Source organism: Lagenorhynchus albirostris, chromosome 17 (genome assembly GCF_949774975.1).
Source record: "Lagenorhynchus albirostris chromosome 17, mLagAlb1.1, whole genome shotgun sequence".
Taxonomy (NCBI): Eukaryota; Metazoa; Chordata; class Mammalia; order Artiodactyla; family Delphinidae; genus Lagenorhynchus; species Lagenorhynchus albirostris.
The window spans coordinates 20,344,951-20,367,672 of NC_083111.1; the positions used below are offsets into that span (position 1 = coordinate 20,344,951).

General features: G+C 36.8%; 1 long non-coding RNA gene across 1 annotated transcript; it reads left to right on the forward strand.

Annotated features, from left to right (window-relative positions):
* Nucleotides 1-1,996: 1,996 nt before the first annotated feature.
* On the forward strand, nucleotides 1,997-22,518 carry LOC132508196 (uncharacterized). The gene is made up of 4 exons (XR_009536463.1): nucleotides 1,997-2,239; nucleotides 11,810-11,933; nucleotides 13,839-13,956; nucleotides 22,342-22,518. It is a non-coding gene; the product is annotated as an uncharacterized LOC132508196 (long non-coding RNA).
* Nucleotides 22,519-22,722: the final 204 nt, after the last annotated feature.

A 22,722-nucleotide genomic window follows, 5' to 3' on the forward strand; every position in this document is an offset into this window, starting at 1 on the left:
GGGAATATATAAGGTTCTGATTTTAGAAGAAGCATAACTGGTAGTTAAGAGCATGGACTCTGGAGACAGAGTGTTTGGCTTTGAATTTTGGCTCTGCCACTTACTACCTGTGCACTCTGAACCTTGAGTCTGTTCTTTGTCTTTAAAACAGGGATGATAATAGTAACTATCACTTAGGGTTAATAGAGCCAAGTGAGCTTGTGTTTATGAAGTGTCTATAGTAGTGTCTACCACATAGCAAATATTCTATAAGTGTTGGTTAAGTTAAAACACAATAGTTTATGTTCTTATTACTTTTGATAATAGCTAATGTCCTTATAATACAGTGATAAAAACAATAAATAGCCCAGTGTTTTGTAATTGTTATATCTAACTAGCGATTTTTTAGCTTTCAATGATGTTTAATATCTTGTTATAGAATGATATATTCATTAAACATTTAGAGAGTATTTGTGTATGATCCCTCTCCTGAGTAACTGACATATTTTCTCTATGTATTATTTTTCTGTTACCTGCTAAATGTAACATATTACTACAAACATATGGCTTGAAACAACATGAATGTATCATCTCACGGTTCTATTGATCAGTAGTCCATCATTGATTTGACCAAGGTAAGGTTAAGTTGTCAGCAGAGCTGTATTCCTTTCAGGAGACACTAGGGCAGAATCCATTTTCTTGTCTTTTCTAGATTCTAAGAGGTGTCCACACTCTCTGGCTCATGGACACCTTTCTCCATCTTCAAAGCCAGCAATGTTGTAGCTCTCTAACTAATCTGCAATGATATCTCTTTCTCTGACTACAGACAGGGAAGGTTCTCTGATTTTAAGTATTCTTGTGATAAAATTAGATCCACCTCCATAATCTAGGACAATCTCCCATCTCAAGATCCTTAATTACATCTTTGAAGTCCCTTTTGCCATGTAACTTATTCACAGGTTCCGGGGGTTCGGGTAAGGGCATCTTTGTGGGACCATTATTCTGCCTACCACACTCTTGTACTGTGAATGAATCCCTGGGACTACCCTGGTGGTGCAGTGATTGGGAATCCACCTGCCAATGCAGGGGACATGGGTTCGATCCCTGGTCCAGGAAGAGCAACTAAGCCTATGTGCCACAACTACTGAGCCTGCACTCTAGAGTCCACGAGCCACAACTACTGAAGCCTGTGTGCCCTAGAGCTGCAACTACTGAGCCCACATGCTGCAACTACTGAAGCCCACATGTTCTAGGGCCCACATGCCGCAACTACTGAGCCCGTGTGCTGCAGCTACTGAAGCCCGCGCGCCTAGAGCCCGTGCTCCTCAACAAAAGAAGCCACTGCAATGAGAAGCCTGCACACTGCAACAAAGAGTAGCCCTCGCTCACCGCAACTAGAGAAAAACCGCATACAGCAACGAAGACCCAATGCAGCCAAAAAAAAAAAAAAAAATCCCTGATGAATGAGAGGTACGTGGGCTATACTTTCTGAAAATGGAGACAATATTAACTAAATTGTGAACAGTTTTGTCAGTATCATTTATCATCTATTCTTCCAGTGGTTGGTAAGAGCCATGTCTTCTTCACAGGGTGCTAAGGTACTGCAGGGGTCACTGAGCAATGTCCTTGTTTTCAAGAACTTTTACTCTAGTGAGGAAGGGAGAATCAAGTTGAATAGCTGCTATGGGCTAAGCACTCTACAATGGATTTCAGATACATTAGCCCCATTTAATTCCCACAATAACTTTATAAGGAGTGGTAGGCAGCCTAGAGAGGCCCTCAGTGACCCCCACCACATAGTATTCATGCCCTTGTATAATCTTGTCCCTTTGAGTGTGGGCTGGATCTGGTGACACTCCCAAGGAATGCAGTAGGACACTAGTGATAGGATATCATCTCGGAATTAGGTTATAGAAGACCTGTGACTTCCCTCTTGCTCACGCTATCTCTGTTTCACTTTTTCTAGCTTGTTTTGATGAATAAAATTGTGATATGTTATATTGCCCTGCACAGAGGCCAAGGAACTGAGGGCAGCTTCCAGCCAACAGCCAGAAAGGAACCAAGACCCTCAGTCCAGTAGCTTGTTCGGAACTGAGTCCTACCAAGGACCAGAACATGAACTTAGAAGTGGACCCTTCTCTAGTTGAGCCTTGAGATGCCTTCAGCCCCAGTGAACACCTTGACTGCAGCCTTCTGAGAGATCCTGAGCCGGAGGACACTGTTAAACCTCACCCAGATTCCTGATCCATAGAATTATGAGGTAATAAATATTTTTTAAAGCCATTAAGTTTGGGGGTAATTTATTATGCAGCAATAGATAGCTAATACTGTTTTCAGTACAGATGACGAACAAAAAAAACACTTGGAATGTTAAGGCAAGTTTGTAGTTCTCTCACTTATTAGTGAAAGCTCTTTCCACTGCAAACAATGATAATATAATAAGAATACTGGTACTAGCTTAATTTACTGAGCACTTACTAGGCTATGAGGCACCTTTCAAATTATTTTACATATACATTATCTTAGATTATTACAACAACTCTATAAGATAGGTATTATAATTATCTCCATTTTATAAGTAATAGAATTGGAGCTAAGAGAGGTTAAATAAAGGACATGCCCAAGATCTCCAGTTGACTAACAACATACTGGCAAGATTTGAACCCAGTTTGTGTGACTCTAGAGTTTTTCCTCTTAACAACTATAGTAAATTGTTCCCTAAGGATCCATGTTATAAGGCAAAGGTGATGGGTGCAGCTGGAAGAAAGGGTAGGGCTCCAAGAGTTCACAGCTAGATGAAATTAATCCTGATCTGGGATACTAGGAAATGCCAGGGTGCCAGGAAGGCATCCGATCTGACTCTCGGAGGCTGGGTAGGATTTAGGTGCATGGCTCTTAGAGGAAGGAATCTGAGCAAAAGAGGTGGAAAAGCATGAGACACAGATGAGAAAACACTACGTCACACCGTCTAGAGCTGGGCAGGATGAGGAATAGTGGGAGATAAAATTAGAAAGGTAATTTGGAGCCTGGTTATAGTTATGTAAAAAGATTATGAATATTTTTTAAGAAAAAAATCGATTCTTGAGTGTTTTGATAGTAGTTTCAATCACCTGCCTCTTAGTTTAAACTATAGAATGGAACTGTTAGAGAGGTAATATTCCAGTGAATCTGAAACAGAATCTGATTGTATGGATTGTGTGGAAATACAAAATTTAGTTCCAGTGAAGTGCAAAAGAAAAATAGAACTACACGGAGAACATTTTGTATGGTTAAATTTCTTAACACATTCAAAGACGTGTTCAGTTTATATTTAGGTTCGGTAAAACTGCAAGAGTATCAAAATTTGTAGGCCTTTTTATTTCCTTGTAAAAACAATACTATTAGTGGTTATACTCAAAGCACATTAAGTATTTCACTAAAAATAGAGCCTATAGAAATAAAGAACAAAAAAAACATTATGATTGTGTTTTCAGTTACCTGGGAGTGGACCTTAAAAACAGTACTATGGAAGGGAGTCATATGAAGCAGGGCTTAAAATATTATCCTCTATTTTTCTCAAAACATCATTCAAGTGCACTAGATGGAAATTTAATTTTGTAAGATGTCTGTACTGTTCAAATTTGTTTATGGTGTGAGCTTTCAATTTAGACAATTTATCATTACTTGGAGAGGAACTTTTTCTCTTAAGCCAGACTGAATTTCCTTTCCAGGGAATAGATGAATCCAGGAAAAATGTTTCCACAGCTCATACCTAGCCAAAAACAATGGCCATGGAGGAATGGAGAGCTCATTGAATAATGACAAAAGGAAAATATGTAATCCCCTTTCCTGTAGCCTTTCTCGTGTCCTTGACATGTCTCAAAACTCTCCAGTCCATAGATTCAAGCAGTGTACATTTTGATTCTCAAATGTAGGGGTTGAACTTCTGTTTCACAACAGTATTAAGCAAGCAATTACAAATATGAAATACCTACCGAGGCCTGACTCTGGTTTGCCTGACAGTTGTGTGACCTTTGGAAGGTCTCTTAACTGTCATGAGCCTCGGTTTCTTATTCTCTCATCTGTTTGACATGTCCTCAAAGATTCCTTGATTCCTTTTGGTTTTAATGGATTTGGATTCTGAAGGCCAAGTTTTCATGACTGCAGTTTCAACTCAATGCTATACTTAAACACTTGGGTCTCCATATATATTTTTCAAGCCACCTTTTCTATGTCTGCAGGTTTTCTGCAGTAACATAATTACATCCATAAGGGAGGCTAAATTTGGCTCTTCTTCTGGTTGATTCTGGTCTCATAATTTAGGAGCTGATACTCCCTCCACCTCTAGGGCAGATAGATTCTATACCAGTGCTAGAGGAATAAGCTTGAAGTCATTTCCTTGTAAAATCTCTCTCCTTTCTGCATGTATTTAAGTATTTGTGCTGTATATCTTACTGCCATAACAGAGGTAGTCAGTGAGGAAAAGAGAAAAAATATATGGCAGTAATTTACCCTGGCACCTTTAACCTTATCATCCTCAGCGTCCATCCCGAGCCCACAACTCTCAACTTAGAGCACTGCTGTCAGTCTTAGAGGCAGGAAATTTCTTCAGAAAGAAGCCTCTGAAACCATGACAAGCTGTTCCGAACAAGAGCTATTTACTCATTACATCAGAAGTTCGGGACTGGTCTGCAGTCAGTATTCCCGTATCCCTCAGAAGTGTAGGGAGTAGAGTAAAGGTGTATATAGGTGCACTGGAATTTCACATAATTTCTCAACAGCCTGGAAAGCATCCAGAAGTCCCCATTCTTCCTGAGTTTCCTGATTAGTGTGTTGCTCCTGCTGCGACTCATTTTAGAAGGATCTAGTAAGAAACATTGCTGCTGATTATTTCTGGGTCATGGAAATTCCCTGAAAGTTGGATAAAGGTGATGCTATAAACTTACAAGACCTGAGCTTAGCATTAAGGAGACTTGATCACTTATGTCCACCATATATAGAGTTGAGTGCTCCTAGACAAATGGCAGAATTCTTGAGGGCCTCAGTAGGTCATGTGACTTTGAAGAGTATGGCTTAGATAAATTTTGAGAACTCTTTTAGTTCTAAATTTCTACAGTTCTATGAGTAAATTGCCACATGCCTGTAGATACTTTGGATTAGACCCAAACACCAGGGCAAATGAATATCAAAGGTTAGTGCTGCTTAGCTGGGCTTCAACATTATCCAGAATTGTAGAGGCTTCGGTTTACCCACTTTGATTCCAAGAACTTCTGAAGAGAAAAGTAGCCCAGAATGAATGTAAGGCTTGCTCTTGCTATACCATCTCTAAGTGCTTTGTTTTATAATAGTCAACTTAGATTTAATAATTTCAAGGTGTTCTTTTCAGCCATCATAACAGAAAGACAATATAAAATCTATGATTTCTATGTTTACTCCTTTCAAATTCCATCATTTTAAAAGTATGCGTATCGTTAGTAAAATCCTACTAAGTTTCACTAATCCAATGACAATGACACGAGATTTTTACTGCATATGTGATGGTATATTACATATATTACACTTCGGAAGGATACAAACACTTATGAGAAAGCACTTGCCCTTAGGCATCTTGAGTACTAGGAGAGGAGAAAAACCATAAAGAAGCAAAAATATGAACAGGAGTGAAAGAGTCAAAAACCCCAGGAAATTTTGCAGAATAGAATTAACTAAAAAGGAAAAATGTATGCTTTGGTTTTCTAATAAAATAATTTTGTGAATACTTTGTTAAAGATTATTATACTTAGAAGCAGGTTGAAATCTTTCTTTTCCCGACATGCAAAGCTTTCTTTAAAGATAAACGTTGCAGTGGTATTTTTAATTATTGAGGTTGGGTACTTATTTCCTTCTTACAGTCATGTGCTTCCAAAGGGATTTGGAACACAGAAGCATTTCATAGCTGTTTAGAGAAATGAGAACTTAGGTCTTTTTAATTACAAGCATTACTTCCCAGTTCTATCTAAGTTCAGACTCTATCCTCTGTAGTATTGAAACTTCCAAGTTGTGTTACACCAGTATAATGTATGATCTGTGTGCCTGGATCTTCCAAACATTGCTGAGTCTCTAGGATACATTAAGGCAAATTTGTTTCAGCTAGCTTTGTCCTGAGTAATTTTTTTCTGTGTGGCTTGTGAATTACCAAATAAACATGTAATTTAGGAAATACAATTTTATAACATCCTCCTCATTCCCAAGTAATTGTAGCTCAAACACAATATAGCAATAATGTACCTATTATTGCTGTCTGGCTATCTATCAGCTGATTACCTGAAGCAGTGTCTGAGCATGTTAATCATAAGCTTAAGATGACCAGAAAGTGCTCATTTGGGGGGTAATCATGATGGATCCTTGCTCACTTATCAAAATCTTATACTATATCCAAGTATGTTTAAGTAGTGTTTGGTGAAGGCAAATATTTCTGTGTTGTCATACAGAATTTTTTAAAATAATGCTAATCTTTAATAAAGTGTAGGTGGCTTTTATTTCAGATTAAGGGTAGACTATTTCCCTCTATTTGATGAAATAATATTAATGGCTAATATTTATATAGTACCAACTATTTGCCAGACACTATTCTAAGTGTTTTACAGGTATTGGTTCACTTCATGTCCACAACAACACCATGTAGTAGGCATTATGATGATCACAATCGCATTTTACAGATGAAGAAGATGAGGCATAGAGTGATTAAGTAAATAGTCCCAGATCACAAAGGTGACAGTTCAGAATTTGCACTTAGGCACGCTGACTCCCGACTCTGGTATTGGTGCTCTTAATTACTGTGATATGCTTTCTCTCCACAAATCAGCCTGCACCTCAGCTCCCCTGAATTTTGAGGCCTGGAGCCACAGTCTGGGACTTGAGCAACTGTAGCCAAATTCTGCTTTTCACTTAATCACTCAACAATAAATGAGTGAGATGGGAAGAACTAGGTTGTGGCCAGCGCTGGCTACATAATTTGCAGAACTCAGTCCAAAATGAAAACGTGGGGCCTTTTGTTCAAAAAGTAGGATTAATGATAGTAAAATATAAAGCCTTTTCCCTTCCTTTATGGTCACCCTCTTATCACGAAATTTTTCATTAGCCATTAAATGTCGTTCTAAGTAAAGAAAAATTAAAAATTGAAATTATTAGCATGAATTTTGCCACTCATCTTTGTATTGTGTGATGTCTATTTTCAGTGCAAATAGAAGAGCTTTTAACTTTTATGTGGAATCACCAAAGTTGCACGATGCTTTTTTTGTAACTTGTACCTGAATATCTTTTTTTTTTTTTTTCTTACCAGAACAGTGGAAACTGTGCATAAAACTAACTCAGTTGTTTTTATTTTACTTCTTGACATGTACTTTTTACCAACACTTTCTCCTTCTGGCTTACTGATGAGTAAGCAAGGACTGAAAAGAAAAGGGAATGTGAGTTGTCCTGTTTTTTTCCATTCTTTCTATCTCATAATTTTCAATGTAAAGTAGTTCATTAATAACCGGAACTAGTGTAAGAAAGGATATGATAAAGTTCCTTTGTTGTTCATGTTTCTTGTAACACCATTGTTTTTCTGTCTTTTGGAAGCAGTTCTGGTTCAAACAGGAAGCATAGCCTCGTGGGGTTCAGTTGTAGAAGCAACACACTTACTGTGTACTTGATTTGCATCGCTCTTAACTTTCACTTATTCTGGGTCTCCTGGAGTCCAGTACACATGGACACACAAAGCAGTACATGTGAATTGGGAGGTAAGGAACAGTGCAGGCTGACATGCATTTGCTTATATCTCCTCTGCTCATGTGTGTGTTCCATTGTCCAATCCCATCGAACTTAACTTAAAAAAAAAAAACAACACAAGTTCAAATATGAGATTATGGAGAATTTCATGATGGCAATAGCAGAGTCCTTTTGAAGGCAGGGCCCTGCACAGGTCACATGGCTGTGAAGTAAGCCAGCTTTGGGCCATTAGATGAGATGGAAGCTGGATTGGACTGAAACCACTTTTCCAAGTCAACCCCAAACATCCCAAATATCATATTAAAGATATAAGGGGTTTGGCCTGGGAGAGTTAGGTGTGGTCACAGGTGATCAAAACAGGCCACCATGCCTACACATAGAGGATAAGAGTGCTAGGAACATCTTTTGTTCTAATATTTGGTCTTTGACCTCAGTTCCTGACACAGGGCTCCTGAAACTCTTGGAATTTCCTGGGTGGTAGGAGTATCTTTTGTTCTAATGAGCCTCCTGGATGGGGACTGGTCACCAGAGAAGCCAAGCCATGATTAAATTTGGAATTTTCAGCCCCACTCCCATTCTCTAGAGAGGAGAGAGGGTCTGGAAATGGAGTTAATAATTGTTCATGCCTATATGAGGAAACCTCCATAAAACCCCAATAGTATGGGGTTTAGGGAGCTTCCAGGTGCGTAAACACATCTACATATTGGGAGAGTGAGTCATGCCAACACCATGGATACAGAAGCTCCTGTGCTCAGGACCTTCCCAGACCTCGCTCTGGATATCTTTTCATCTGGTTGTTCATCTGTATCCTTTATCATATCCTTTAACACACTGATAAACATAAGTAAGTGTTTCTGAGTTCAGTGAGCTGTTCAAGGAAGAAAAAAAACAAAACAAAAAACAGGCTACTGTGCCTACAAAGACAGTGGAGTTGGCTGGCTACTGCTATTGGGTTGGCCAAAAAGTTCGTTTGGGTTTTTCCATAACATCTTATGGAAAAGCCCAAACGAACTTTTTGGCCAACCCAATATATTGAAATGAGGCCCTGCTGAAGAATGATGAAAGATGGCCTGCCATTAACAAATGGATAACTGCTGAGTGTAAAAACTAGAGAGCCTGGGTGGTTTTAGCATATTTAAAGGGCAGGTATAGTCAAATGGCAGAGAGTAGAATTAATTGGGAGAGTTGCTGAGATGTTTGAACCCTCATCCAAGGCAGATCTGTTATGTGACGGTCAGAGTCCTAGTAGGAAAAACTAGGAATTCTGAGAAGTGGGAGAGGGCTCACTGGGTGTTCCTGAGGATATTGACTCTACAACCCTTCTGAACCCTCTAGATTGCAGAGGTGGCCTCCCTTCCCTTCTGTAGAAAGAGCTGGCACTTCAGCTGTGCTGGAAGATGCTGCAGAAGCCTCTCCCCACAGGGCAATTGGTGCCTTGGTCAGATTCAGCCCTCACTGCCTCTCTTGGCTGCCAGACCAATAACTACAGATTGTATTTTTAAGAGTGCTTGGTCAATGGACCAGAATGAAAACCTGAATAAGCAAGAATTTATTAACTTGGGGGCACTTTCTTGGGAAATAAGGATTAACACCCTAGCAAAGACTCTAGACATGGGGCATGTGTGCTACTGTGGTGACTTTTAGAGACCTAGAAAAACAATGGGCAACTCTCAGTAAGTTAGAAATGCCTGAGTTGGCCTGGAAGATGGTGGATGAAGGGAAAAAGTATGCTTAAGAGAAGTGGGCACGTTGGAGTGGATATATTATGAAAAACCGCAAAACCCACCATGAGATTATGTCCCATGAGAGAGCCAAGAGACGACATGAAAGCCACCAGGAATGTGCTGGAGAGCAATGTAGACCGGCGATGATGACCGTAATCAGCCTCCATTTCAAGGTAGTAGGAGAATGAATATGGTTGGTTGGGCACCTGGGTTCTAGCCCTCATTCTAAAATAATTGGGTGATTCAGGAAATATATGAAAGAATATCTAGGCAAATCACTTCAAAAATGTCATTTCTGAGAAGAGAAGTCTTTATGGCTTCCTCAGTCCATCAAAGTCTATGCCTTACTGCCCTCAGCTCTTCACACATTTTTTTTTTTCAAATTGACTTATTTTCCCCAAATGTCTGAAGAGGTAGATAATATCATTCACTTTTTAGAGATTAGGAAACAGAAGCTAAGAGAGTCTAGATGACTTACCATGTTTTAAAGTTGACAAGAGAGAGAATAACTTAGTATTGCAAACTATGAAGCCAAGTGGCCTACGTTTGAATCATGGCTCTGTAATTTACTAACTCTATGACCTTGGGCAGTGACCTAAGTCTTGAGACTCAGTTACTTTAACTGCAAAATGTGGTTAAGGCTAACATTTGAATTATGGATTATTTGGAACCTTACCTGTGATAATCCAGGTAAAATGCATTAATACTCCTCTGCATGTAGCATGTATTTAGTAAGTATTAACTCATAATAAAATACATTTCTTTTGCTGTTAGTGGTGGACTTGTCACTTACATCTCAGACATATATCATTTGCCTGTCTGGTCTTTCAGACCTCGTTTTTATTTTGGAATTCTAGTTCACTGGAAGATATGACAAACTATAACTGTTTGTTTTTATTTTTAAGGAACAAATTAGTATACAAGTATGAGGAATTTTATCACTTTCTATCCATTTCCAATATCAAAATTGACAAATCGATGCAGCCCAAATTTGAAAATGTGCAGAAAGGAAGATTACCACTAGATCACTTCATTTATTTTCTCTTTCAAAAATATATTTTTTAAAACAGCAGGATAAAAAAGGAAAATCATGTTCGAGAAAGGGCTGTTACCCTACTACATTTACTCAGTGATTGATTGCATTTTCTCCCAGGACTTGAAGAATAGAAGAGAACATGAGGGTTGATTGCATCAAAAGTGTGACACGAAGAAAGGAATCAAGAAATCACATATATGTCTGCACAGAAGTCAACTAATAAATCAAAAGCATGTTCTTAGCTAAGTCAGATGTTTCTTTGAAACAGCATATGGTGCAATTCTAACATACTCTATATTCAGCTACCTAATAGGCTGTTGCTTTCAACTAGTGAAAAATCTAGCAGCACAAATGTTTGTAAGGCTGGTAAAACATTTTAACTTTATTTTATGCCCTGATTAGCTTTTTTTTATTTTTGTATTTTATTTTATTTATTTATACAGCAGGTTCTTATCTGATTAGCTATTACTGGCCTGATGATTACGTTATAAAACCTAAAATCATAAATGGAGAAAATAACCTGTTGGCAAGAGTGAACCCTAATTGTTACAACATCCTATATTATGTGTTCATAGTTTCTTTTTAGCAGTTACTTTGATATAAAATTTAACAAGTTTTCTTTCATCCCATATTAAGTCTGTATTTTTTTAAAAATTGTGGATTTAAATTTCTGCATCACTTTTAGAATTGAGAGTCATAAAATTAACATATGTCATAATCATTTTAACCAAATCAAATCCTCATGAGAGTATCATGTCCTAATCAGGAAAGAATAAAGATTATAACCTTTAAAAATGTTAAGATGACTGTATCTTACTACAAAAAAGTAAGTCAATCCCATTATAATTGAAGAAAACTAGTTCACATGGATTTTTAAACTTTCAATACTAAAAAGTCCCTGACTGTGTGAAGGTTGCTGTGGGTGTATATAACTTTGTAGCAAAGGAGAAACTTGTTAGACTATAATTAATTGACAAGTGTAGGAGGAATTTGTCTCAGTCGATCATTATTCTATTTTTCACAATTATATTTAATTGCCATTGTATTGTAATGTCAATGTTAGTCAATGTCAAATCTGAAAGCTATATTCTATCCCCATCCATCCCTTGACCAAAAAATGCAACCACGCATGTTTGTTGGTTACCGATACCAAGGAAAGCCAGTCTTCCACAGGAAATTATCAAGCACTGTATTTTATCATACTTAAAAGGAAAGGAGGGCCAGAGGATATTAGTGAAAAATTGGGGAATAGAAAACTGAAAAAGAAGTCACTGGTTTAATTTTCTAACCAGTAATCAGCAAGTTATTCTGAATGAAAACCAAAGTCTCTCATTTCCAGTGACCACACTCGGCAGCATCCAGGGAGTTCATGAGAAGGAATAGTGGACTCCTTCATACATGTGGAGATACTTAAGTGCTCGGAGAGGGCCCTGGAGCTACTTTGCCAGGATTCTGAAATCCAGGTTCTCTTGCTTATTTATTCCTTTCATTAAGTCTACTCATTATTTTCCAAGGCCACTAATTCTGTATGTAATGTCTGTTCACAGCACTTAATATTTCATAAGAGCCTGGTGCTATCAGTAACAGCCAAACAAATAATGGAAAAGCTATGCTACAAAGCCAAGTGGTCAAATGTGAGGGAAATAGCTATACGGTGCAGAAGTACAGTGGCTGTTTCAGTTGTGTGATTTTTTCCCCATCTGGATCCCAAGTAAAATAATTGAAGAAAATAAAAAAGGAAATGGCACTAGTGAAATGTTCTCTCCCTGATAGACACTTGGCACACACACTGTCTTCATCATTTTTCCACTGGTCCAGGCCCAAGACCAATTCTGTTCATAGCTGAGAAATATTAACGAGCCTTGAGACAGTAACTTGCTGACTCAGTGTCAAGCCATCCCATATGGAAGACCTTGCCCCTTGCTTGTGCCCCAGTTGCAATAAGGGGTGTTGTCAAGCCTTTGAACAAAAATGTGACCTTTCCCTGTCTCCTTCCTGCTTAATTTCTCTATGACTTGTTCTTCTCCCTGAATCTTGCCCAATTCTACCTAATACCAGACTTCTGGATGCCTTTGCATCCTTTCCCATTTGCTTACTTATTCAGACTTCTTATTGCCTGCATGTGCTTCCCACTAATAATTATGTCCCACCTTTAGCTGCTGGGAATCTTCCTGCCTTGAATTGCCTGATTGCTTAGATTTCTCTATTTGCCATAATTCCCTAACATGCCAAGTGTGGAATCAGAATTATTCCCTTTTCATACTTTGGGATCTATCTTTAGTTGCCTCCTCTTTTCATTCAGGTTTTTTCAGCCTGGTTTTACTGTCTGATGTTCCCTGTGTGCTCTGGTTCTTTGATTATGGGAAAGAGGAAGAAAACTGTGGGCAGAGGGCCTGGAAACGTGGCAGCAGTGAGAAATCTGAACTTCAGAGTTGTCTCTGCTTTGGAGCTGTCCTGGATAGATTCTTCCATCCTTTGTTGCTTTCTAACTGTAAGGAGAAGGGATTTGTGAAGTCTTGATTAATTTGAAGCTAGTGTGTGTGACAGCTCACAGATAGTGATTTCGACAGCTATTTTGAGTCTATCCACATGTCAGTAGCTGTAATTGCAAGCTTCTTTTCTTGTTAATTCCTGGAGTTGCCTCTCTCCTTCCCCTGCTGTGAAATTTTGTCCCTTTCCAAAACAGAACACATTTTTTTTTTCCTGATGCGCAGAGCACACTCATTAATTTCTCACTTAGTGATGATTCATTAATCATGGAAGGGCATGTGAGCTGCAGTTAAAGCAACTCCTTTAATTTAATTTAACAAACATTTATTGAGAGTTTAATGCGCAGAGCGAAGCGCTAAGCACAAGACCCAAAGAGACCCAGTTTGGATGATATGTAAATTATTTTTTTCATCAGGATAAGTGTTTAATAAACTTTTCTGAATCAAATCTAATTGGTATGGACTTTATTGTGGTTTTATGTTTAGATAAAAGTTTTAACATAAACTTTAGTTATAAACATAAAGAAATGTACTTGGATTGTTTCTATAGAGAATCAATACGTTTTACTTAGATAACTTACCTACAGTTCATATTTTCATGAAAACAGTGCCAAGTCAAAAATTAAACCCTGCAAAATACCACAGCTTACACTTTCCTTTTGTACACCCTTTCTTCTCTGTTGATACCATTATGTAGGAGTAATACAGAGATAGATTTGGGAAATCGTTAGAAAAGGAGAGATCTTTGAGCAAAATTAGGATATTTTGGGAAATAGTCATTTTAACTTAATTATATCTTATATAATTTAATTATATTGTAGAATCAGGAATGATAGACAGATAAGACCTAAGGTCAAGTTCATTTCCATCATTTTACAGGTAAGGAGTCTCAGACCAAGGGAGAAGACATGATTTGCCCAAGATTGCCCAACTAGTTGGAATTAGAAACCAGCTCTTTGGATCCAAGTCTGGAGTATTAGTGATGACGCTCTGAATGGTGAGAACCAAAAAACAATTCTAACTGACTTGGAAAGTTGTTGGTCATGCCTTTGAGAAGTGAATGGATTGCACTTATGGCTTGATCTAAGGGTACCAACTGTCTTAGTTTCATTCAATTCTCTTTCCACTTTCTCCATCTCCAGAATCAGCTTCCATCTTTGGTGGCCTCAGTTCCTCCTAGTGGTGACAGGCTTTATCCATGCTGCTGGTAAAGATGTTCTTAAGTAGCCACAGAATCACGAGTTCCTTGCTTACTGACTTAATGGAAAACATGAAATGAAACTCATTCCTATCATTTGAACATCAGTCAGGATACTGATTGCCTCTGCTTGGATCACATGGGCACCACCATGAAAGTCACCAATGCCCAAAACGTGAGGGATCATGATTGGCCAGACATGGCTCACATGTCCACTCTCTTTGTCCAGAGAAACCCATCTGCTACTAAGGGCAATGTTGGGAGAATGTACTGGACAGACAAAAATGATGGCTTCATAGCTCACTGCATTAGAAAAAAATCTTAGAAGATTTAAAATGACAAGTAAATAAAAGAAAACAGATATTGTTGAAACCTAATTTTATACTTTTGGAATATTGAAAAAAGTTGGAGATATTGATTAAGCTATTGTTTGCTCTATTAGGTCTTATTGCAAATAATGAATAATTGTTATCAGCATAGTTCACTCTCCTTTTTCCATAAGCCTCCCTCATGCCCACCATGATCCAAACCTATCCACTAATAATTAGCAAACCTCACCTTTACATTCTCTCTTTATCCCTCTTATTTTCAACTGTAAAACTCCAGGTAAGCATCAGAGAAAATTCTTATTAAAAAAACACTTAGGGGTTCTTATTGTTCATATTCTTTCAATTCTTTGATATTGCTTATGTTTATTACATTATACTAATGAGTTAATGAAGAATGAGTAATTTGCTTAGAACATTGCTACACACAGAGAAAGTGCTATAAGTTTTTTTTTTAGACAAATTAAAGCTTTTTGAAAGTTTATCCTTCTGAATATAATTATTTCTGTGCCGGTGCATTATCAAATTCAGTCCTTGTAGTTCAGTGTGTTCAGACTCATACAACACACATATTCATTGAACACTTAGGAAGTTCTTTCTAGAATGAGTTAGCCAATAAATGAGTATATATAAGCATAAACCCATACACACATTCATAAACAAATACCTGACTTTGGGGCAAAGGGAGTTAACAACACTCAATCACTTCTAGACTTTACTGTTAATCTGTAATTCTGTCTCTGTGAGGTAGATGTTATTCGTATCTAAATGATTAAGTAATTAGCCCCTATAATATTAAGAGTAGCAGATTTATCAGCTTGTATGGGGTTTAGTTCCAGCTCTGCTTCTTACTAGTTTACTTACCTTTGCTAAGTCTTAGTTTCCTCATCAGAAAGATGATGATAATAATAGGATCTAAACGTGCTTGGCAAATAACAAACAATTGGCAAATAACAAACAATTGGGTTTGTCTGATTCAAGTTTTTCTGAGGAAACGTTAAAGAATTTAGTAAATAATTTCTGTGTTAAAAATCAAAAGAAACATAAACTATGGCTTCCCAGTTCCCTTTTACCTCGGTTCCTCCCATTAAGTTGGGTGTTCTAAACTAGATCTTAGACTTTCATTCAATTCCTTGAGCTCCTTATTTCCAGTTACTTTCACTCCTGCTTCTTCGTGGTCATCCTTCGCCACAGAAATTCTCTGAGCCTGGAAGAATTTTGAATTCCTCTACCTCTGAAAGACTACCTAATAATATCTCATTCTCACCACCGTCTCTCAGTTTACTAACTCACTCATTGAAAACTCCGGGTCTAGAAATCTCTTCACTCTCCCTATTAGTTTCCTTCTCTACCACCTATGCTTTAGGCTTATTTTCTCTGAGAGTAGACACCGTCAATATCCCCAATTCTCTTCTCCTATTATCTGTTACTCTCTGTGCGCCGTGACCTTCAATCTCTCTCCGTCTCCCCAAACTCTATGCTCCAGCAGAACTGAAAGTACTGGAAGTTCCTTGAATGTGCCCTGCTGTTATGGGTTTTTGTTCCTTTGCTTGTGCCACTCTCTACTTGAAATACCTGTCATACAAAGATACATTTAATTTTAAAGTCTTTCTGGGAAAAATCTCTATGAAGACTTTCATGATCACCCGTCTAGGTTAAATCTATTACTCACCCATTTGGTGCCCCACAGTGTTCTGTATCCATTACAGCAAGGCACATGTTCTATTCATTTCCACTTATTTGATTTTTATATCCACCTTCCATGACTGCTTAATTTCTGTATGCTCAGCATCAGTGTAGAGCCTCACATGTAGTAGGCTATTAATAAGCATTTATTGGATGAATTTATTAAATGACTTAAGCAAGGGGAAATACTGTCTCCCTGGAAAAATTAAAGTTTTTATTTTTCCAATACTAAGGCACATACAACTCTACCCACCTTTCTCTGCAGCTACTTGGAAGTACAGGGTCAAGTGTGAGAAATTATCCACTTTGTTAACCCTCATTTTTGGAGGATTTGAATTCTTTCTTTTACTTTATGTAGAGTTTCACATTCATAACTTTAGATTATGTGATCTAAAAAAGTAAGGTGTGTGTGTATGTGTGTGTGTAGAAAGATAAGTAAGTATTGATAATTTCAACAAGTACTATTTCAGAAAATAACAATATCTTTCTTGACACGTTTTGATACTTATAGGTGTACCAGATTATCAAAGTTTTTCAACATGTTGTAAAATAAGTAAGTTGAACATTTCACATGAAGAAAATTTTCACATGAAGAAAATCGTATTCCAGCACTGAGAGTAAATCTCTCCCTTTTTGAAATTTATAATTATATTCAGTGCATAGAAAGGTGAATATCTTGAATAAATCTAACATTTAAATCTGTAAATTTTAAATAATTTTCTTGACACAAACATTTTCTATGGCTCCTGAAAATACTTAGTCAAACATTTAGATCAAATACATAAATGGTATTGTGCTAAACACTGAAGTCTAAGGTCTGTGGTCTAGATTTTTGAGAAAGTTAGGGAAAAACATTGAGATATACAAATTCATTATCATATAGAAGAAGAATAACTAGAAAAATACAAGCCAAACCACTTACGTAAGTCCTCAAGTTTGGTAAATTGATTTTCACACCAAAGACTTAGCTAATTATGTCAAATATTGGAATGTGTTTCAAAGTTTTATAAACAATAATGAAACAGATAAATGGTATAATCTATTGTAATAAAGATATGTATCGTTGTGGTAGAATTTGCAATCAGTATCTTTAATAACATGTGCACATGTTAACTTGGGGGAACTCTTGGAATGAGTGAGTTCATGGTTTATTATACAATTGATTTATCAAACAGAACATAATTCAACTTATTGTTATGTTTTGTATAATTATCAGAGATCTGCTGGTATATGTTTAGTAACTGTTCTTTGGGGGGAAAAAAAGTCCTGATTTGCAATGTTTGCCTATTGCCATGGTGTAAATTCTCCTACCACAGGCAATTTAAAGCTACCAACGTGAGATTACCCAACACAGTTAGGAAGAAAAGCACACATTTGGCTCTTGTGAACTCTACAAGCCAGCTCTATCTAGCACACCACTGCCAAACTCTTATGCTTCTGTAGATTTTCAGTAGAAGCTCACTGTTTTGATGCAGCTACATCTTTAATTAAATGATAAAAGAAGCCATACATGTGAGGCAGATTACTTCGAAGAGCTGTACTCAAGGATTCCTTTTATTTCTCTGAATTCCCTCAAACAATTAAAGGCAACGGAGTTCAAGTTGTGCTTCTGTTTATTTCTAATTAAGCCTGGGATGATAATTTTCTAAGAATTGTGTTGAAATTTTCAAATCCAGGAAAGCTTTACCCATCCATTCTGTTATCTGGGCTGCTTGAACATTGCTCTTAAATTGGGGCCCATAGGTCTCAGAAAATGAGAAAATATCAGCTTCCCAGCAGGTTCTGTTTGAATGTACATCTATAATTGATGAGATGTATTCACATATTAGCGTTTGCTTTTTTTTCTTCAGCTTTTGAAACTTTTCCAGATGCCATTATGGGTTAGTTCCTAAAGATTAGGTCTCTGAATAGATGCACAAAGGCTTTGCTTAGAAAGGATATGACATTTCTTCATCTGTAAGTTGGAGACAGCACTATATTATGGAGGAAAACAACTTAGATTTTTATGGTCACTGTCTATTGTATAGAAAATACCCCTGCTTAAATAAGCAATATTTTAGGTAATACAAGTAAAACTCGTGCAAGGTCACTAGTTACTGAAACTAAAGCTTGTTTGAATGTTTTTAATATTCAGATGGTTACAGCTTTATCTTTTACATATATTTAGTGTCTTTGGGATTTTTTAGAGTGATGTACAAGCAAAGGTATGAGCATGAAAAATGTTTGAATCAAATAAAACCAAATGTCTTTCTGAGCATTGAAGTTTATACATTTTTATTGTATTTTTTTAAATTAATTAATTTATTTATTTTTGGCTGCATTAGGTCTTCGTTGCTGCGCGTGGGCTTTCTCCAGTTGCTGTGAGCAGGGGCTACTCATTGCGGTGGCTTCTCTTGTTGCAGAGCACGGGCTCTAGGCACGCAGGCTCAGTAGTTGTGGCTTGCTGGCTCTAGAGTGCAGGCTCAGTAGTTGTGGCTCATGGGCTTAGTTGCTCCGCAGCATGTGGTATCTTCCCAGACCAGGGCTTGAACCTGTGTCCCTGCATTGGCAGGCGGATTCCCAACCACTGCACCAACAGGGAAGTCCCTTTATTGTACTTTTATGAGTTTTCTAGAGGGGATTGTCTTCCAGAACACCCTAGTTTCATCAATCCTGAAAATATTTCTGCAATAATAACCTTACTCTTCAGGTTTCTTTAGACCTGTTTCCCGAATTGTGTACCAGAGCACACAAGTACCTTGATGGTCCTTGAAAGAAAAGGGGAGATTATACAGCCAAGTATGAAAATGGTTATATACACTGGCCCCTATTAAAGAGTCAAGATGCACATAAGAATATTAAAGACTCTGAGAAGTCCTGCAGAAAAAGAAATTGTTAATATTTGCTTTAAAGCTTCTCCCAGTAATATTGACCCAGGACCATCTTTTTATGTTATCCTATTAACATCCATAAAGCATACTTTTAGGAATATCTTCTTTACAAAATCTTATAGAAAAAATATTGAACTTATCCTTTTCTTGTCCATATTATACGACACACAGCTAACTTAAAATTCAGAAACAAGTTTCTAAGTTTTCTAAAAATTGAAAATAACAAAAATTGACTCAAGAGATATAGATATACTAAACAAAACAATGATCATGGAAGGAACTCATTACATTGTTAAATTAGGGTCTTGGCTATAAAAATACCAAACAATTTCATGGATGAATGTTTTCAAACCTTCTAAGAACAGGTAATTCCTACGCAATTTAAATTGTTTCAGGCATAGAAAATAAAGCATTCCAATTCGTAAAAAAAACCCAAACTACTATGACACTGACTCCAAAATCTGACAAAGACACCACAGAAAAGAAAATGATAAACCATCTCACTTATGAATATTAATGAAAGACAGTAAATAAAATCCAGAGAACAAAATGCAGTGCTACATTAAAAGAATAATATGTCATGATCAAGTGGGGTTTATTTCAGGAATGCAAGACTGTTTAGCAATATGAAATCTCCTAGTACAATTGACTACAGGTCAAAGAAGCAAAACCCTTCATAAAATAGGAAGAGAAGAATACTTGTTTAAATAAAATGATAAGCATATCTCAAACCAGTTTCTAGCATTGTTCTTGGTGATGAAACACTTGCAAGCACACCCCCTGAAGTCAGAAATAAGTCAGGTGTGTGTTGTTTTCCTATTATTATTTACTATTTTTCTGGAAATGTTATAGACAGTGAAATTAGACAAAAGGGTGAAATAATGATGATAAACATCGGAAAAGAAGGGGCAAGATTATCACTATTTAAAGATAATATGATTATATATTTGAAAAACTCAGAGAATCAATAAGAAAAAGTACTATTAGAAAGAATAGAGGAATCCAATAATGTGGTCACAAAATATATACAATGGCTTTGATAAAAAAATAAATGGGAAAATGATATAGGGAAAATATTCCAATTATAATTCCAACAATAAAAAAAGTAGTAACAAGCCAAATACCTCAGAATAAGTGTAACAAGAAATATATAGTTGCGAAATGAAGAATGAGATTTGAATAAATGGATACATACACCTTTTTTTCTGGATAACAATATGCAATATTAAAACTATGAAAAAAATCTAATTCACATATATAGCCATTGTAATTCTAATTAAAATCCCAGCAGAGTAACTCTGAAATTCACCTAGAATAATAAATATGTAAGAATAGGCAATATATTTCAGTATTTTTCAAGTTTCTACCATGAATAATATGATGTAAAATAACATTAGCCAAGTAACAGAATATTCCTAAGATCTCACTGGCTTAATATAATAGAAATGAATATGTCGTTTAAGTCACAGTTGGTGAGGGTTTGCCTTGCTAGAGGTGCCTCTTTGTGATTGTTCAAGGATCCAGGCTTTTGTTATCTTGTGGCTCCACCTTTGTTTAAGTCCTCCGAGTTCTACCCGTTAGAGTTGCTTCTTAATGTCTTTGCCCATAAACACATATCACTCCCAGCCCAGATCTTAGACACACAGTCTTAACCTTTTGTGGAGCTAGGAAATTAGATCTAGCTGTGTATACTGGAAGATAATAAAACGTATTTTGACAAAACAGAGCAATCTGGCAACACTTTTATAATCAGAAACCAAAAAGCAGATTCTAAAATACATAATATGCATCAACTGTATCTGTCTTAAATATCGACAATCCAATTAAGTAAGGGTATCAGTTCTTTTTAAAATACAGACTTCCCCTCTTAGGTTGAATAATACTATCTTACAAAGAGAAACCAATTGTTTGTAGCCTTATGGTGTGTAGAAACATGCCTTAGCATTTGTGCACAGCTGGGCTAATTGGAGGAGCTAAGTGGGTAGATTTTCTAGTAGTTCTCAGTGCTTTCAAACTTCACTGAAATTTGTGTGGCCTTGGTGCTTTCTCCTACATCTGGAACATAGAATGAACAAAGCACATGGAACTCAATCTGGCAAATGTGTTATACTGATGACATCTTGAGAACATGGGTGTCTTTCAACAATTATTACAGTCTGTGAACACAGATTTTATGTTGTATGAGCTATGAGCTTGGGAAATTATATGAGGATGTTTCCTAAACATATATTCTAAGTGTAGCCACTTCATAGTATTTTTGTGAGAATCAATTGCAATCATGTGTGCAAAATTACTGTTTTGCATAAGAAATGTACAATTTGGCAGATCTTTTAGATCTTTATTCTTTCCTCAAGTATAAATTGAGCACTTAGAGCACCAGACACTGTTCAAGGCACTGGGCATGGTGCCGTGAATGAAAAGGGACACACTTCCTGCTTTCAAAGAGCTTCCGGTTGGGGGTGCATGGCATACAGGGGACATAAGTGAATATATAAACAAGTAGAAAAGATAATTTGATAAGTATTATGAGTGACATTAAACAGCCTAATGCTCTAGAGACTGGAGGGGAGCAGGGCTGACTATAGAGCTAGGTAGGCATGGTATGTTCCAGAAGGCAGAGCTTGTGATGACACCTGTATCATGAGAGGTGCAAGTTTAACAAAAAACTCTCAATAAATATTTGCTGAATGAATGAGTTTACTTATTTATTTTTGATTCACCTTTAAATTCATTTTACATCATGAAGTAAAAGGTAAAAGGTTTTCAACAGCTGAAATAACTGTAAATAAGCATACAAATGATTTTCCTGATCTAAATGAAGTTATATGTTTGGACCTCAGGCAGAATGACAGCTCAATCTGTCAGATTTTTAAATGAACTAGAACTTTTAAAAAGAAATATAATTTTGTAATGAATGCAGCACTTAAAATTAGCCACACATGTAAATGTTATGGCTTCTACTTCTGGCTACTCTCCCTGGGTCTCTGCTTTTGTGCTCACCCTGCTCTCTTCCTTTACAACACTGTTAGTGTCATCATTCTTGGTGACTTTATCCATGTAGCTCCTCCATCCTAGCAATTAAACAACTATACCTGTTTTCTCATCTATAAATTTGGACTCATAATTCCTTCCTAGTCACTCAGAGGACTGATGTAAGAATCAATTGTCATGATTTATGTGAAAATACTAAGTTATATAGCATTATTTTATATTTTTCTAGGCTTGTAGACCATTCTAATGCACCAATGCTGTAATTTATTAAATGAGTATGTTGCTGACTTTCTCCACAATTACCTTCATAGGAAAAGAAAAACGTACTTCTGGTTAATTAAATGCATATCTAAACTTTAAATAAAAACCATTTCCTATGCTGGGCTTCAAGATGGCGGAGGAGTAAGACGTGGAGATCACCTTCCTCCCCACAAATACGTCAGAAATACATCTACATGTGGAACAACTCCTACAGAACACCTACTGAATGCTGGCAGAAGACCTCAGACTTCCCAAAATATATATACTTTTTTTTCCCCTTTTTCTCTTTTTGTGAGTGAGTATGTGTATGCTTCTTTGTGTGGTTTTGTCTGTATAGCTTTGCTTTTACTGTTTGTCCTAGGGTTCTGTCTGTCCCTTTTTTTGTTTTTTTTTGTTTGTTTTTTTAGTATAGTTTTTAATGCTTGTTAGCA